Source organism: Hyla sarda, chromosome 2 (genome assembly GCF_029499605.1).
Source record: "Hyla sarda isolate aHylSar1 chromosome 2, aHylSar1.hap1, whole genome shotgun sequence".
NCBI classification, from domain to species: Eukaryota; Metazoa; Chordata; class Amphibia; order Anura; family Hylidae; genus Hyla; species Hyla sarda.
The window spans coordinates 430,235,903-430,253,850 of record NC_079190.1 but is presented as its reverse complement, the minus strand read 5'-3'; positions in this window follow the sequence as shown (position 1 = coordinate 430,253,850).

Sequence of the window (17,948 nt, the reverse complement as noted above, 5' to 3'; positions counted from 1 at the left end):
AGTTATTAGACCAGGCACCAGAGCAAATGCAGTAATATTTCTATAAGAGTAAAAGTATTACTGACAAAAACAGACTCCTTCATTAAGCCATAAGTTAATAAAACATATGAATGTCTTCTTAGAGCAGTGAATCCCAACCGCGGTGCCGTGTCCCCCCCATGGTGCCTTTAGGGTCTGCCAGGGGTGCTGCAAAAATCAGGTGGGAAAATGGCAGCAAATTTATTATTATTATTTTCCCCCCCTTTTTTAATCTCCCGCCAGGCGTTAAGTGTCATGCCGCTGACTGACGCGTCATGATGCTTATTGCTGGACGAAATGGATGTCGGGCAGGTACTGCCAGAGAGGAGCTTCCGTTCACTTGACTACTTTAGGTAAGATGGTCGGGGTCTCGGCCAGGGGTGTGTGTGGTCTCCAAGATTTGCCTCCTCCTGTCGGGCGCTCTCCTCCTTAGCAAACTGTTTAACATGCTGGTGCCCCACCTCCTCAAGTCTCATCACTAAGTGCAGTGTTTCCTAACCTGATTGCCACCAGCTGTTTCAAAACTATAACTCCCAGCATGCCAGGACAGCTAAAGACTGTCCGGGCATGTTGGGAGTTGTAGTTTTGCAACAGCTGGAGGGACACTGATTTGAAAACTGTGCCTTAGTCACTGTGTTTCCCAACCTGGGTTCCTCCAGCTGTTGCAAAACTACAACTTTCTATCATCAAACAATGAGGCCACATATGGTAATAGTAATCTTTATTAAACACGTGTTAAAAAAACATACCAAAAAATACTGAACAGGAATTGGTTAAAACAGGGTACACATACTAAAAAAATGGAGGTGAGTTAAATGGGTAAATGGTTAAACTAAAAGTGTTGGAGATCAGGTAAATACAAAAGTGACCTAAATATTGATAGATGAACAAGTAAGTATATATGTGAAATCACTTGTAAGTGAAACACAATGCACAAGAGAAACACTGCCAGACTGGAATATAAAGTACAAATAAATGCTGAAAAGGAGGAACATTAGCTGAAGAAAAAGGAATTATTAAGCAACATAAATGCCAAGCCATGCACCCTCACTTATGATACCTCACACCGAATGCGTTTTCGCAGATAGCTTTGTCAATGGGGGGTCCTACTTATAGGGGGCAGGCTACTTATAGGAGGGTCCTACATTCAGGGGGCAAGCTACCTACAGGGACCAAGCAACCTACAGGAGGGTCCTACATACAGGGGGGAAAGCTACCTACAGGAGGGCCCTACATTCGGGGGGCAAGCTACCTACAAGAGGGTCCTACATGCAGGGGGAAAACTACCTACATACAGGGGGCCAAGCTACCTACAGGTGGTTCCTACCTACAGGGGGCAAGCTACCTACAGGAGGGTCTTACATACAGTGGGCAAGCTACGTACAGTAGGATTCTATATATAAGGGGCAAGCTACTTACAGGAGGGTCCTACATTCAGGGGGCAAGCTACCTAAAAGAGGGTCCTACGTGCATTGAGCAAACTACCTACAGGAAGATCCTACATACAGGGGCAAGCTGCCTACAGGAGGGTTCTACATGCAGAGTGCAAGCTACATACAAGAGGACAAGGGGCACCTTCCTTCCTAATGGAGTAACCAATCTACTCAATGGGGGAATGGGAACCTACCTACACCTACCCCTTCCCACCAACCCACTTACCTACCCACTTTACTGTGTGTAATGGCAGAATTATTAGTGTTTGGAACCCTATAGGTGGGGAAAAGGGGAGGATGATTCTGGATAAGTGAGGAGCCTAATATGTTTGTGTTTGCAGGTTCTATGCTGAAGAGTAATGGCTGGAAGAAATCATCATGATGACCTTGGTCAGATGGAGAAGAAAAGGCAAAATGTATGAATCTAATGAGAGAAGACATCACCTGTGAGTCCTGCATATAGCAGCACTGTAATCTGCAGAGCTAACAGACATACAGTGGGGATCAAAAGTTTGGGCACCCCAGGTAAAAATTTGTATTAATGTGCATAAAAAGAGGCCAAGGAAAGATGGAAAAATCTCCAAAAGGCATCAAATTACAGATTAGACATTCTTATAATATGTCAACAAAAGTTAGATTTTATTTCCATCATTTATACTTTCAAAATAACAGAAAACAAAAAAAATGGCGTCTGCAAAAGTTTGGGCACCCTGCAGAATTTACAGCATGCATTGCCCCCTTTGCAAAGCTGAGACCTGCCAGTGTCATAGATTGTTCTCAATCATCATCTGGGAAGACCAGGTGGTCAATCTCAAAGGTTTTAAATCCCCAGACTCATCTGACCTTGCCCCAACAATCAGCACCATGGGTTCTTCTAAGCAGTTGTCTAGAAATCTGAAATTGAAAATAGTTGACGCTCACAAAGCTGGTGAAGGCAATAAGAAGATAGCAAAATGTTTTCAGATGTCAATATCCTCTGTTCGGAATGTAATTAAGAAATGGCTGTCATCAGGAACAGTGGAAGTTAAAGCAAGATCTGGAAGACCAAGAAAAATATCAGACAGAACAGCTTGCAGGATTGTGAGAAAAACAAATCAAAACCCACTTTTGACTGCACAATCCCTCCAGAAAGATCTGGCAGACACTGGAGTTGTGGTTCACTATTCCACTATAAAGAGATACTTGTACAAATATGGTCTTCATGGAAGAGTCATCAGAAGAAAACCTCCTCTTCTATGTCCTCACCACAAAAATCAGCATTTGAACTTTGCAAATGAACATATAGACAAGCCTGATGCATTTTGGAAACAAGTTCTGTGGACTGATGAGGTTAAAATTGAACTTTTTGTCCGGAATGAGCAAAGGTACGTTTGGAGAAGAAGGGGAACAGAATTTAATGAAAAGAACCTCTGTCCAACTGTTAAGCAGGGGGTTGGATCAATCATGCTTTGGGGTTGTATTGCAGCCAGTGGCACAGGGAACATCTCATGAGTAGAAGGAAAAAAGGATTCAATAAAATTTCAGCAAATTTTGGATGCTAACTTAATGCCATCTGTGAAAAAGCTGAAGTTAAAGAGAGGATGGCTTCTACAAATGGATAATGATCCTAAACACACCTCGAAATCCACTGGGGATTATATCAAGAGGCGTAAACTGAAGGTTTTGCCATGGCCTTCACAATCTCCTGACCTCAAAATTTATGGATAGACATTAAAAGAGCAGTGCGTGACAGACAGCCCAGAAATCTCAAAGAACTGGAAGACTTTTGTAAGGAAGAATGGGCAAAGATACCTCAAACAAGAATTGAAAGACTCTTGGCTGGCTACAAAAAGCGTTTACAAGCTGTGATACTTGCCAAAGGGGGCAGTACAAGATATTAACTCTGCAGGGTGCCCAAACTTTTGCAGACGCCATTTTTTTCTGTTATTTTGAAAGTGTAAATGATGGAAATAAAATCTAACTTTTGTTGACATATTATAAGAATGTCTAATCTGTAATTTGATGCCTTTTGGAGATTTTTCCATCTTTCCTTGGCTTCTTTATGCACATTAATACAAATTTTTACCTGGGGTGCCCAAACTTTCGATCCCCACTGTATAGGTATTGTGCATTGCTTATTTGTAGCTATTTTCTTGTCTTTCGGCGACAATTATTTGGTAGGGGTGCCCCGAGAATTTTTTTTCCCCCAAGGGGACAGGTGTGTATAACTTCCTATTCTTTCCATTGCACGGATCCCTCAACATACAATGGTTTCAACAAACGATGGTTCATTTGGAACGGATTACCATCGTATGTTGAGGGACCACTGTATACAGAAATGCAGAAAAGGGGACAGGTGTCAATGGCCCAGGGGACATTGCAGAGAGGCTGCCTGACAGGGCAGCAAGGCTACTGGGGTATAACTCCTGTACTGGGCCACCACAAAAGTGATGGATGGTGAGATATAAGTGCAGGTGCTAGGCAGGAAAGGTACCAGGTTCTGTAGCGCAATCCCCCACTCAGGCAACTTCTTGTGATAAAAGGTTTGATTTATTTGGCCAAAACATAACGCGTTGCGAAGGTTTAGACCCTCTTCATCAGATGTACAGGCAGTGTATCACTGCCTGTACATCTGATGAAGAGGGTCTAAACCTTCACAACGCGTTATGTTTTGGCAAAATAAATCAAACCTTTTATCACAAGAAGTTGCCTGAGTGGTGGATTGCGCTACAGAACCTGGTACCTTTCCTGACTAGCACCTGCACTTGTATCTGATACCTCGGACAGGTTAACCTGCTGCCGATTCCAGGAAGCTGCTCCACCATCATTTATAACTATGCGCTTATTGCTGTTGTGTCTATATACACAACAGTACAAGGTGAGCAAGATTACATACTTGTTTTACAGCCTCACCATATACATATATACCTTGTTCCAAAATTTTGCCCTATGAGGAGCTCTGCTCTATCTTTTTCTTCATAGAATACATTCGGATGGTGAGATATGACGCTGATGTACCTTGACCTTGTTGTCTTGTTTGTCTTTGGAAGTTGTTCTGGGCTCTTTGGTTACCATTCTTATTATCTGTCTCTTTGATTTATAGTTACAGGAACATCAAGCTGCTTGAAGATGTCTCATTGTCATTACCTATAACATACTTGCTTATAATTTTCTTTCTAAGCTCCTAAAACTGTCTCCTTAGATGTCTTTGATCCATGTTTATTGTGGTCCACACCAAGATACCAAACAGCACAGTGACAACTTTTTACCCTGTAAATATGCGACTGACTGATTCCAAGTTTGGAGACACCTGTGATGTTAATTGTAGGACACAACTTAGTGTACATACTGTAGTGTCCCTATTGTCAAATTATTTTGTATTCTTTCAAGGGGTGCTATAATTTTTGCCCAGGTCAATTTCATTATTTAGTTTTAAGAGTTGTTTCTATTGAACCACTATGCAAAAGCAAGGTGTGTTTTTGCATCAGTTAATTTTTATTCATGATTACTTTTAAGTTATTTCATGGAGCATTGTGGGTTTTTCTGTATTTATCGGAAGGGTATCATCAATTGTGTCCACGTCTGTAAATGTTGTAGAAGGTCCTGGCTGCTGCAAGAGACAAGTGGGTGGGATTTTCTTCTTAGATGTCCACAGCAATCGAGAGCATTCCGAGACCCTCCTCTTAGATAGGACTGATAGCTTGAGCTGTCTCCTGATTGGACGCCAGAGCTATCACTCATAGCTAAGGGGAGAGGCTTGGAATGCTCTTAAAGGGGTGCTCCACTGTAAGGTAATGCACATGGGGAAGAAAAATCAGGGCTGGGATTATGTATTAAATGGGAGAACACTTGGGACGACTGACATGGAAAAGGACTTGGGAGTTTTAGTTAACAGTAAATTTAGCTGTAGTGACCAGTGTCGGGCAGCTGCTGCCAAGGCAAATAAAATCATGGGGGGCATCAATAGGGGCATAGATGCCCACGACAAGGAAATAATTCTACCGCTGTACAAATCACTAGTCAGACCACACCTAGAGTACTGTGTATAGTACTGGGCACCAGTGTACAAGAAAGATACAGTGGCGCTGTAGAGGGTTCAAAGACGGGCAACCAGAGTAATACGGGGAATGGGAGGACTACAGTACCCAGAAAGATTATCAGAATTAGGGTTAATTTGTTTAGAAAAAGGAAGGCTTAGGGGAGACCTAATAACTATGTATAAATATATCAGGGGACCGTACAGAGATCTCTCCCATGATCTATTTATACCCAGGACTGTATCTATAACAAGGGGGCATCCTCTATGTCTATAGGAAAGAAGGTTTCTACACCAGCACAGAAGGGGTTCTTTACTGTAAGAGCAGTGAGACTGTGGACTTCTCTGCCTGAGGAGGTGGTCATGGTGAACTCTGTAAAGGAGTTCAAAAGGGGTCTGGATTCATTTTTGGAGAATAAAAACATTGCTGGTTATGGATTCTAGATTTATAGGAACAGAACGTTGATCCAGGGAATTATTCTGACTGCCATATTTGGAGTCGGGAAGGAATTTTTACCTCTAGTATGAGAGTTTTTTGCCTTCCTCGGGATCAACTTAGTAGGGACTCATTAGGGTTATAGGTTGAACTTGATGGACTCTGGTCTTTTTTCAAACTTATGAACTATGTTATTATGTTACTAGACATCTTATCCCCTATCCAATATCTGATGTCTGATCGCGGACGATCTCCCGCAGCACCCAGCGTTCTAAACAAATGCTGGGTTCCCTGCAGCAGTGGTCGTGATGTCACGACCACACTCCCTCATGATGTCACACCACACCCCTCCATTCATGTCTATGGGAGGGGCGTGTCAGCCGATACGCCCCCTCCCATAGACATGAATGGAGGGGGCGTGGCATGACATCACGAGGGGTGTGGCTGTGTCACAATCACGGCCTCCGGCTCCGAGCGCTGGAGCACCAGAGTACCCCTTTAATGCAGAGAGCTCTCAAAACTTAAGAAGATCCCGCCCCCTGGGCACTATACGTGGTGGTGGCTGGGACCATATGGAATCCCTCCCTGACCACTGCTTTAAGATAACCTGTGGCCTTTCTTGTCCTTCTGCTAGTAAATTCATGTATTTCCCATAATATAACAATTCTGAAGAAACTTTTTTTTATGGCACTGTATTGTGACATTACTCTGTTATTCTTAGTAGAAATGTCTAAATAGTCAACTGGGTGTTACAGATAGAGGTATGTTCTCACACTGTCAGCTTTCATTGAATAGCCTGACAGTTTAGGGACTCGCCCCCAGATGGATACACCCATTTTTTCTTTTTACTTGTTTCTAGTAAGAATAACGACACAACACAGAACTATAAGATGCAGATTTGATGCTGTGTTCAATTTTTTATTTAGATTTTACAGCATGAAATCTGCAGCGGATATGGAATGTGTGAATGTACCCTTATGGTCACAGCGGAATGTCCGCCTGGAAAATTTCTGGCCAGATATCCCACAGACAGCAAACGTTGACAGGGCTAGGACTGCTCGGAAATGTGCCGTCCCCATATACAGCAAAGCATTTATGAGCAGATTCCACAGAAAGATTTGAAATGTAATTTTTTTCTGTGAATGCTGAAATTCAAATTTCCCCAGCAGATGTTTCTGCCGCGGAAATGTAACCGTGTGCACAGTGAAGAATCCCATTAAAAACAATGGGACATTGCTACAACAAAATTTCCAAGCGGAGTAATCTGGAGTCGGCTCAGAAATTCCACCGTGTGAACATAGTCTAAGCCAATACCAAATATTTCCTTAAAGGGGTACTCCGTTCCTAGACATCTTATCCCCTATCCAAAGGATAAGATGTCTGATCGCGGGGTTCCTGCCGCTTGGGACCCCTCACCTCGGCTTCGCTCCGTGCCAGATGATTGACAATGCGGGGCGTAGGCTCGTGATGTCATGGTCACGCCCTACCCCTGTCGTCACGGCCATGCCCCCTCAATGCAAGTCTATGGGAGTGGGCAAGACGGCCTTCATGCCCCCTCCCGTAGACTTGCATTGAGGGGGCTTTGCCATGACGTCATGAGCAGGGCGTGACATCACAAGCCTCCGCCGCTGAACCCGACCCAGCAAGGAGATCACGGAGGGTCCCCAGCGGCGGGACCTCTGCGATCAAACATGTTATCTCCTTTCCTTTGGATAGGGGTTAAAATGTCTAGGGACAGAATACCCCTTCAAACAGGAGAGGTTATGGGTCCTCTTTAACAACTAGAGGACACAGGGCATACATGTACACCCTGCATCCGCTAGTCTACTTTGAAGTGCGATCAGAAGCTGAGTTTGCTTCTTGTTTCGGTGAAAAATGGCTGCTATAAGCAGAGCTAATGTCACACAACATTGATCATGTCTGTGTCTGGTATAAATCCTTTAGATACTACAATCTAAAACTGGCAAAATCTATGTGCCAGTGAGTTGGGGGGGACTGATCCGGACCTTCTTGGTGAAATCACAGGGTCCCAATCAACTGAGACCATGCTCCCTGCTGTCGTATCGACAGCGAGTGAACAGGCAGCCTTGTTTTTTTTTTTTTTTTTTAAGTTTTAATAAATGTGAATAAGCCTCTCCCCTAACAAAATTTTAAACCATCCCCCTCTTCCCATTTTTCAAACTAAATAATTTTAATAAAACATATTTGGTATCCTGTATGTGGAAGTATCTGAACTATTATAATATAATGTTGATGGTATAAACTTAAATTAATTAATAATTGCTGATTTTTGGTCACTTAATATACCACCAAAAAGTTATAAAAAGTGATCTAAAAGTCTGATCTCAACGAAAATGGTGCCAATAAAAAATAGATCACGGCGAAATGAGCTCTTAATTAGCCACATATAAAGACAAAAAAGTGTTATAGGGGGTCAGAAAAGGACAAGTTTAAGCATACTCATTTTCTTACAAAAAGTTATAATTTTTTTTTTTAAGTAATAAAATTTAACAAAACCTATATAAATTGTGTATCGTTGTAATCATATGGACATACAGAATAAAGATATTGGCCCTCATTTACTAAGAGTGTGGGAAGTCAAAAGCATTTTCAGACCAGCTTTTTCTAGGTATAAATTTCCAGCTATCTATTCACATAATTTTTGGGGAATTCAATAGTAAATAGGTTGGGTTGTGAAACCAAGCCCCTTTTCAGGCAGGCCTTGCCCTATTTGTGACAGGCCGCGTCCCCTTTTTGGCTTTTCACAATGCAATGTCGGGTTTGTCGGATTTTCCTGATGTACACTCTCGCAGACACTATGCACCAAAATAACCCGCCAAACTAACTAGTTACTTTTAGCTTAGTTTAGTAAAGTTTTAGCTTAGTAAATGAGGGCCAATTTACAAAAAACTGCACTGCATACAAAACGAAAGCCCACAAAAGCTGCAAAATTTGTTGTAGATTTTGGGGTAAAATTAATGATGTCATTACAATTGGTTGCATATAAAACAAGCCTCATATGGGTCTGTAGGTGGACGACAACTGAAAGTGTTATGGCTCATGGAAGACGGAAAGAACTGAAAATGCAAAAATGAAAAATTGTTGCATCCTGAAGGGGTTAAAGGAGATGTCCGGTGTGGACTTTTCCTATTCCATCCTGCCCGGGCTGCATAAAAAGAGAAAACAAACTTTCACTTACCTTCCTACGTTCGCCCGGAGCTCCGCAACAGCAGATCGGTCGGCCGGGCTGTCTACTTCCTACATCCCTTCTCGTCACACGACGCTTCCTATGAGAAACCAGTGATCAATGATGAAGATCAGTGTGTGCAGTGTTATAGGTCCCTATGGGAGCTATAACACTGCAAAAAAAAAGTGGGAAAAAAAATGAATAAAGATCATTTAACTCCTCCCCTATTAAAAGTTTGAATCACCCCCCTTTTCCCATAAAAAAAACACAGTGTAAATAAAAATAAACATATATGGTATCACCGCGTGCGGAAATGTCCGAATTATAAAAATATATCTAATTAAACCACTCGGTCAATGGCGTGCGCGCCAAAAAATTCCAAAGTCCAAAATAGTGCATTTTTGGTCACTTTTTATATCATTTAAAAATGAATAAAAAGCGATCAATAAGTCCTATCAATGCAAAAATTGTACCGTTAAAAACTTCAGATCACGGCGCAAAAAATTAGCCCTCATACCGCCCCATACACGGAAAAATAAAAAAGTTATAGGGGTCAGAAGATGACAATTTTAAACGTATTAATTTTCCTGCATGTAGTTATGATTTTTTCTAGAAGTCTGACAAAATCAAACCTATATAAGTAGGGTATCATTTTAATCGTATGGACCTACAGAATAAAGATAAGGTGTCATTTTTACCGAAAAATGTACTATGTAGAAATGGAAGCCCCCAAAAGTTACAAAACGGCGTTTTTTTTTTCAATTTTGTCGCACAATGATTTTTTTTTCTCGTTTCACCGTAGATTTTTGGGCAAAATGACTGACGTCATTACAAAGTAGAATTGGTGGTGCAAAAAATAAGCAATCATATGGATTTTTAGGTGCAAAATTGAAAGAGTTATGATTTTTTAAAGGCAAGGAGCAAAAAACAAAAATGCAAAAACGGAAAACCCCCCGGTCCTTAAGGGGTTAAATGGGCACTGTCAGATACAAAGACTTTTTATATGTTGTAAAGCATGTATAACCAATAGGTTTTGCAATTGCTTTCATTAGAAAATTTTCAGTATTTCATACTGAAACAGCCGGTCAAACAACTGCCCCCCCTGCCTGCTTGAACATATACTAGTCCTGCTGTGTCCATGCATCATCACCTACATCATGGACACACTCCCTTGATTCACAGCTGTGAGTGCAAGGCTCATAGCTGGAGGAAAAATCCTCCAACTGTCAACTTGTGTCCCGCTTCTGTCAGTGAGGACAAGCTGGGAGTTGTAGTTTGGCTAATGCTAAGGGAGATGTGAGAAGACAGCATACTGAGGGAGGGGGCGGAGACCTGCACAGTGAGGCCACGCCCTCTCCCTTTGAGAGGAATTCAGACTAGTGAGCTAAATTAAAAGTGTAATACAAAATAAATAAAGGTGCTAGACACATAAAAATTTGATGTACATGGTCAGGATTAGGTACTGAGTGATATACACATATATATATATATATATATATATATATATATATATATATATACATATATATATATATAGACAAAGAATCTCTATCAGGTGTGTATATAAGGTGTCTTGGATGTTCCAGACCCTGCCATGCTTACTGAACTGTTCACACAGAGGCATATTCACAGTGTACGGTCTGTCCCAATGAGGCCACCTTATCGCGGTGGGACGGTCCAAGCTATTTGACCGCCGGCGGAGACAAATTTTGGAGCTAAGTGCCTCACTATTTCATAGTTTCACATTTGCATCTATTACACCATAGCTGTATAGCTCTCCATGTTTTAACTGCATATTCATGTTTCACGTATATCTTTGTGCTGGCAGTGTGCTGCTGCATTCTTCTGTTGCTGTATATCTAGCCTAGTAGCGTGCACCTGTAGGCCAGGTCCATATAATAGTTTGGTATCAACTAAAGTGCTGGCTGACTTATTCTTTGTCTGTATTGCACATACGGGGGAGTGGCTACCTCCATGTTGGCCTTGCACCCCACCCACCTCTATCAGGTGTGTATATAAGGTGTCTTGGATGTTCCAGACCCTGCAATGCTTACTGAACTGTTCACACAGAGGCATATTCACAGTGTAGGGTCCGTCCCAATGAGGCCACCTTATCGCGGTGGGACGGTCCAAGCTATTTGCCCGCCGGCGGAGACAAATTTGCGAGCTAAGTGCCTCACTATTTCATAGTTTCACATTTGCATCTATTACACCATAGCTGTATAGCTCTCCATGTTTTAACTGCATATTCATGTTGCACCTATATCTTTGTGCTGGCAGTGTGCTGCTGCATTCTTCTGTTGCTAGATATATATATATATATATATATATATATATATATATATATATATAATAATTTAGTTGGATCTGACGGGTACGCTTTAAAGTAAAAGGAGTTATCCACATGATCATACAGTGTAATACTAGCCATCTACCTGCTTCTGAACATACCAGGTAAGTGTGTACTTTAGGGTGGGTGCCTGTGGTGGAGCTGTCTGTGGCTCTATATACTGGGGACCCTGATCAGTCATCACTACATACAATCTATAGGTTTCTATTCACACACAACGTTTAGTAAACTGCTAAGTTGTGAATGTTGTATTGTTATTTATATACAGATGTGACATAAGACAGGATCATATTCTGCAGCTTTATTCTCCACACATTGTAAAACTACAACTTTCAGCATGCCAACAGCTGTCCATAGAGGCACACTGGTTGGCAAACATTGGGGAGACCCCCTACCTTGTACAATGTGACCCCCCTCACCTGTCACTATGACGGTCTTCCCCTTCAGGCTGCTGTCACTCCTGCACTGCCGGCCCCTGATGAATTTGTAGTAGATGAGCACATAGAGCCCCAGGATGACCCCCAGGGACAGCAGTAGCTCCATGGCCACGGCTCCAGCTCTATGTGCTGCCCATCGTGTCCCCTAAACACAATCCCAGACCCTCCCCTCCTGTCATTACAGTCATGGCCGTTTACGTTGGCACCCTTGAAATTTTCAAGAAAATTAAGTATTTCTCACAGAAAAGGATTGCAGTAACACGTTTTGCTATACACATGTTTATTCCCTTTGTGTGTATTGGAACTAAACCAAAAAAGGGAGGAAAAAAAAGCAAATTGGACATAATGTCACCAAACTCCAAAAATGGGCTGGACAAAATTATTCTTAATTAACTTAATATTTGGTTGCACACCTTTTGGAAAAAAATAACTGAGATCAGTCACTTTCTATAACCATCAATAAGCTTCTTACACCTCTCAGCCGGAATGTTGGACCACTCTTCCTTTGCAAACTGCTCCCGGTCTCTCTTATTGGAAGGCGCCTTTTCCCAACAGCAATTTTAAGATCTCTCCACAGGTGTTCAATGGGATTTAGATCTGGACTCATTGCTGGCCACTTTAGAATTCTCCAGCACTTTGTTGCCATCCATTTATGGGTGCTTTTTGACGTATGTTTGGGGTCATTGTCCTGCTTGAAGACCCAAAAGCTCGGACACAAACCCAGCTTTCTTACACTGTGCTGTACAGTGTGACCCAAAATCCGTTGGTAACCCTCAGATTTCATGATGCTTTGCACACATTCAAGGCAACCAGTACCAGAGGCAGCAAAACAACCCCAAAACATCATTGAACCTCCACCATATTTCGCTGTAGGTACTGTGTTCTTTTCTTTGTAGGCCTCATTCCATATTCGATACACAAACAGTAGAATGATGTGCTTTACCAAAAAGCTCTATCTTGGTCTCATCTGTCCACAAGACATTTTCCTAGAAGGATTTTGGCTTACTCAAGTACATTTTGGCAAAATGTAGTCTTGCTTTTTTATGTCTCTGTGTCAGCAGTGGGGTCCTCCTGGTCTCCTGCCATAGTGTTTCATTTCATTTAAATGTCGACGGATAGCTCGCACTTACACTGATGCTCCCTGAACCTGCAGCACAGCTTAAATATCTTTGGAACTTGTTTGGGGCTGCTTATCCATCATCTGGACTATCCTGCATTGACACCTTTCATCAATTTTTCTCCTCCGTCCGTGCCCAGGGATATTAGCTACAGCGCCATGGGTTGCAAACTTCTTGATAATGTTGCGCACTGTGGACAAAGGCAAATGTAGATCTCTGGAGATGGACTTGTAACCTTGAGATTGTTTATATTTTTCCACAATTTTGGTTCTCAAGTTCTCAGACAGTTCTCTTCTCCTCTTTCTGTTGTCCATGCTTAGTGTGGCACACACAGACACACAATGCAAATACTAAGTGAACTTCTATTCTTTTTATCTGCTTTCAGGTGTGATTTTTATATTGCCCCCACCTGTTACTTGCCCCAGGTGAGTTTAAAGGAGCATCACATGCTTGAAACAATCTTATTTTTCCACAATTTTGAAAGGGTGCCAATAATTTTGTGCAGACCATTTTTGGAGTTTGGTGTGATATTATGTCCCATTTGCTTTTTTTCCTCCATTTTTTGGTTTAGTTCCAATACACACAAAGGGAATAAACATGTGTATAGCAAAACATGTGTTACTGCAATCCTTTTCTGTGAGAAATACTTCGATTCTTGACAAATTTCAGGGGTGCTAACATTTACGGCCATGACTGTATGTAAAGACAATCCCACTCCATGACCCACAGAACCAGATGTTTCCTGCATAGCTCAGCAACAATGGCCTCATCCGGACACACTGCAGATGTTTGATAGTAGAAGATAATTTCTGAAAAGCCACCCCACACCATGATGTTCCCACCTCCAAATATCACTGTTCATATGTTGTTTTAGGGAGATGTGCAGTGCCATTTCTCCTCCAAAGATGGTGTGTATTATGGTATCGAAACTGTTACATTTTGCTTTCATCTGACTATACATTATTCTTTCAGTATTTCACTGGCTTTTTTAAATGTTGTGCAGAAAACAAAACTTGGTTCAACCTGCTAACTCCAGGTCTTTTTGAAGCTCTTCACAAGTGTCCTTGATTCTTGGACAACTCTTCTGATTATTCTTTTTTTTTTTTTTAACTGTAAATTTTTATAACATTTTATATAACAACAAAACAGAGAAGGGATCAACATCCCCCAAAGCAGATACAGTGACAAATCGGTGTGCATAACAGAATCTCACAGTAGCATAATAATCAACTTCCGGCTAACAGAAGAAAAGCAAAGAGACATACTAAAACAAATCAGAGTAATCAGTATCTGACAAAGGGGGGCCACTAAGAAGTGGCCACAAGGGGAGGGAGGAATGGAAGGGAGGGGGGGTTTAAGACACACAGGGGGACAGATGACACAAAGACAAAGATGAGGGGGGGGGGGGGAGGGGAGAGAGGAAGAAGGGGAGAGGAAAAAGGAAAAGAAAAGAGAAAAAAAAGGTCTAGATCCAGAAAAAGGGGAAGGGGAGTCAGGGTGGCTGCCTATCAGTGAATCTGTCCCAGATGGAGAGAAACTTTGGGATGGCGTTATTGAGGGAGGCAGTAAGGGATTCAAGAGAGCGTATCTCACGTACTCTAGCCATCAACTCGTCTAACAATGGGGGCAGGGGCCGTTTCCAGTGCTTGGCAATGAGAGTTTTAGCAGCAAGGACAATATGCAAGAAGAGCTTAAACGGGTGCTTGGCCAATACCCTGGTCGATAAGTGTAGGATGAAAAACCATGGGGACTAGAGGGACCCTCGGCTCCAGAACTGAGAAGACTAAGCCCCGGACCAGCTGCCAAAAAGGCATTACAAGGGGACAGGTCCAAAATATATGGTAAACATCACCCAAACCCACCCCACATCACCAGCATTGGGGAGGGATGTTAGTGTTCAGTCGATTAAGTAGAACAGGTGTGTGGTACCACCCCATGAGCATTTTGTATTGGGTCTCCTTGTAAGCCGTGCAAATAGACGCCTTGGCAGCACGATCCCAGATAACACGCCACTGAGGGATGGAGATGGGGGCGTTAAGTGCTGTTTCCCAACGGTCCATGTAGCGGTGGGAGGGAGGGGGACTATTCAGGGGAGATAGCAAGAAAGAGTAGATACTAGAGAGTAGCCCCCTCGTCTGAGGTCCGGTCCTGCACAGCTTCTCAAAGTCCGTAGGCAAGGACACAGTCAGTGAGCTTTGTAAGGATGACAAATAACTCTTCTGATTGTTCTTTTCACACTGTCAGAAATCTTGTGAGGAACACCGGTCGAGTCAAATTTAAGGTGAAATTATTCTTTCCACTTCTGTATTTTGTCCCCAGCGGTGTTCACTGGAACATTCAGAAGCTTAGAAATATGCCTGTAACCAATGCCATCATTATGTTTTGCAACAATTAGCCTGTGAAGGTCTTAAGACATTTGTTTTACCCATCATAAGATACGTCTTTTGTGACACCTCATTAATGAGACCTTTTTGTAGCATAGGAGCTATTCTACTGAGGGCAGCCGCGCACCCTGCCCAGAGGAAGCAGACATACTTACCCTGTGAAACCTTACTGTAGCAATCAGTTGAACCAGCTGATATTCATTTGCACTGACCAGGGGCTGTAAATTTGTTTTGGTTTCTCTGTATATATGGACTACTTGGGTTGATACCAACATCTGGTAAAAATATCATGTCATTAGCACATTTTGGAAATATAGGTAGTGAGAAACATGCAGACGTGTTTAATACTTATCTTAATGTAAACACACACACAGTATCTCACAAAAAGTAAGTACACCGCTCACATTTTTGTAAATAAATTTCCTCTTTTCATGTGACAACACTGCAGAAATTGTATGAGGACGGTGATAGGCAAATGATCGCAGTGCTGGTGCTTCTGCAGAGTAAATTTTTCTATTCCAAGATAAATATATAGTGCATGCATCTTGAGAAAGGGCCCGGTTCCGACCAGAAACGCATTGAATGTGCTATCGTAATTGTTTTATGTAATTTATTTTGGAATAAATCTTTTTACTCTAGAGAAGCGCCCATCACTGGGATCATTTGCCTATCACCGTCCTTCTTATACTGTGTGTATAGCCGAAGCTCCTAAAGCTATCGGGTCAGCTCAGGGCTGCTGACCAATGGCCATTTAACTACATGCTGATTTAGGTGTTGTGCTCTTAGCGCAACAGCCGTTGGTAAGCACGAATTGCTTAATTTATTGTCTTCCTGAGCTGATATTGTGATAATGCACTAGGACTTCGCCCTGGATTGTTCTCGTTTTTTTTTCAATACAACACTGAAGAAATGAAACTTTGCTACAATGCAAAGTAGTTAATGCACAGCCTGTATAACAGTGTTTAATGTTGTGTCCCCTGCTTAACACACAGCCAATAATGTGAGTACACCACTAGGTGGAAATGTCTAAAGTGGGCCCAATTAGCCATTTTTCCTTACTGGTGTAATAAGACCTGTTAGTGTTACAAGGTATCAGATGTGAATGGGGAACAAGTTGTGTTAAATGTGGTATTATGGCTCTCACAATTTCGAATACTTGTGACTGGTAGTTCACCATGCCACCTAATGACAAAAAAACTCTGTGAGCATCTGAAAAAAAAAAAAAAAAGAATTGTTACTCTACACAAGATGATTGCCACGATACTGAAACTGAGCTGCAGCACAATGGGCAAGTCCATACAGCGGTTTCACAGGACAGGACATAATTCAAAACAGACCTCGTCAGAAGTTGAGTGCACATGTTCGTTTCATATCCAGAGGTTGTCTTTGGGAAATAGACATATGAGTGCTGCCAGCATTGCTGCAAAGGTTGAAGGGTTTAGCCTCTCAGTGCTCAGACCATACACTGCATCAAATTGGTCTGCATGGCTATCATCAAAAAGCAAAGCCTCTAAATATGATTCACAAGAAAGCCTGCAAACAGATTGCTGAAGACAAGACTAAGGACATGCATTACAGGAACCATGTCCTGTGGTCCAATGAAACTACACGAAACATTGACACTTTGGGCCCAATTTGGATATCTCTACTTAGGGATGTACTCATTTTGTGTACTCTGGTTTAGACATTAATGGCTGTGTGTAGAGTTTGAGGAGATAGCAACATTAAACACTGATATACAGGCTGTGCACTCACTAGTACATCAATAGATATATAAATGCCAAACCCCTTGAGCAGGAACTTATCCAGACTTTCAATAGAAAGAGTAAGTCAGCGTTCACACCCACAGTAGTGGTTCCACAGGGAGTCTCAGATTCTGGCAAAAATCCATAATAAAAATTACACTGCATGCAATGGCATTTTCTCCGGTAAACTGCAAGGTGCCAAGCAGGAAACCCAGCATTAAAAGGTGTACTTATCCCATATCCCAGTTCTCAGACCCCACAATCAGACACATATCCCCTATCCTGTGGGTAAGAGGATACATTTTTAAATGCAGGAGTGCCCTTTTAGTGTATCTGGCCATGGTGTCATTTAGGTTGTTTTGTTCCCATGACGGAGCACCCCTGAATGTAGAATTTTATAAAGTTCTCCTAGAATAGTGGAAGCTGATCTAATTGCAAGGGGGGGGGGGGGACCAACTCCATATTAATGCATATGGATTTAGAATGGGGTGTTCTAAAAGCTACTGTAGGTGTAATGTGAGGGTGTCCCAATACGTATATTCATCTACTGTATAAGCTAGTTGATTATTCTAGCACCTGGCATACTCTTGCTTGATCCAATGACTTTAAAGGCCCATGCACACTACAGATATTCTGCTTGGAATAATTCCAAACAAAAATTGCAGCAGCTTGATCTCTGTGTGAATGGGACAGCGGAATCCCATTGAAGTAAATTTATGCAAAATTCTTCCGCTTAATTCCGCATGGAAATTCTGCCATGTGAACATAGCCTTATTATTTTGCTACTAGATGCCTTTTCAACCAGTACCACAAGATCTCCTTCCC